Source organism: Primulina eburnea, chromosome 15 (genome assembly GCF_022965805.1).
Source record: "Primulina eburnea isolate SZY01 chromosome 15, ASM2296580v1, whole genome shotgun sequence".
NCBI lineage: Eukaryota > Viridiplantae > Streptophyta > Magnoliopsida > Lamiales > Gesneriaceae > Primulina > Primulina eburnea.
Window position 1 is genome coordinate 637,906 of NC_133115.1, and position 1,783 is coordinate 639,688.

Consider the following 1,783-nt stretch of genomic DNA (forward strand, 5'->3'; position numbering starts at 1 on the left):
CTGATTTAATAATTTATTATATTTATTTTAAAAATTGATGAATTTCAAAAACCTCCAAAAACATGAAATTTATGTTCAAATAGAAGACATTGTGTCAATGATCCTGTACCTGAATTCGATTTGCCGATTAAATAAACCAATAAATAAGAAGATTAAAAAAAAAGAGATCGAAACCTTATCTGGTTCTCTATCTCTAGCACGTCGGCTCTGTCCGTAAATGAAAATTGCTGTTGGTAGAATTGAATTAACATTTATTTAATTTTATATTATATTAATAAAAGATTTATTTAAATTTCTGGAATCTAATGTAATATAAGAGTCTTTGGTTAGAACATAAGGTAAGAAGATGAACCAGGAAATGATTAACACAAGGTTCGAGTTTATCCGGGAAGATTAAATTCATGTTGTAGCCCTTCAGCCTGCTTAGCCGAGAAATGGCGTTTAAGGCGTTTATGGGTGATTTTTTATGAATTTATGATTCTTTGGGCCCTCGATAAATCCTCTGTTGTTTAATTTCTCTGGTATATCTTTCGTAAATCCTTTTATGTTTCGTAAAATTCCAAACAAGAATCTTATATTCATTATTATTCTGGAGTTTAAATTTCTCCTTTTCTTAGCTCAATTTGAGTTGAAAATGGTATATAGGCTGGAAACCAATAACTTCCATGTGTGCGAAAGCCACTAAGGAAAAGTTTGGTAAAACAATGCCACGTATCAGATTCCTCTTCGATTCCAAGCCTCAGATGGTATCAGAGCCATGGAAATAGTCTGGTTAATAATTTAGCACTTTTTATTCAAATGAATATTTTCAGTATGAAAGAAACTGTTCATAACAGTTTAAATGAAGAATATGATTTACCTGAAAATTTAGATTTATTGAATAAATGGACTATTCCTAAGATAGAATCTAAAATGATCTATAAGTTAGGAACTTTTGAAAAAATTGGTTTTAAACAAGTAGTTAAAACTACAGAATCATCTGTACCTCTTCATAATAATGAAATGGTAATTAGATTGTTAAACAATAAAGATATTATGCCTTATAGGAAAAATTATAAATTTATTCATATAGGATTAATTCAAATTGCTTTTAGACCTTTAACATTAGAAGGTTTACCAGAAAGCTTCATAGCAGCTTTAAGAGATGGAAGAAATTTGAATTGGAAACAATCCCTTATGGGAATAATTCAATCTAGTCTGGCACATGGTCCAGTATATTTTGATGTTTATCCAAATTTATCTTTATCTTTATTTGATCCAAATATATTAGATTCTTTAACATTAAATGTTAAAACTCATGGTTATAATTATACTCCTGGAACAGAAGTTATATGTATCTGTTATCGTATTTATTATAAACCATTATTTACACTGAATCCTATGTGTAAAAGAATAGATAAAAAATTAAATGAAACTATTCTTATAGAAACTAATTTTAATAGATCTAATATTACAACTCGTAGATCTATAAAATGGGAAGAAATAGAATTTCCAGAAAACTGGATAATTGAACAAGCTGTTCCTAGAAATCCTATAATAAATAGAGATTTAGAACAAGTCATACAAACTAATGAAGGATCTGTTCAAATACAGTTTAATAATGAACAAAGAAGATTATTACCCTCTTCTATTTATGCTAGATTAAGATCTAGTCATTCATTTATTTCTCCTCTAGATTATATGGTTGATATACCACAAACTTCTAGAGCTTCTACTTCTCAAGTTAGAGAAGATTTAGAATCTACTAATACAGTAGATGATTTAATTATAAATCAAAATAATA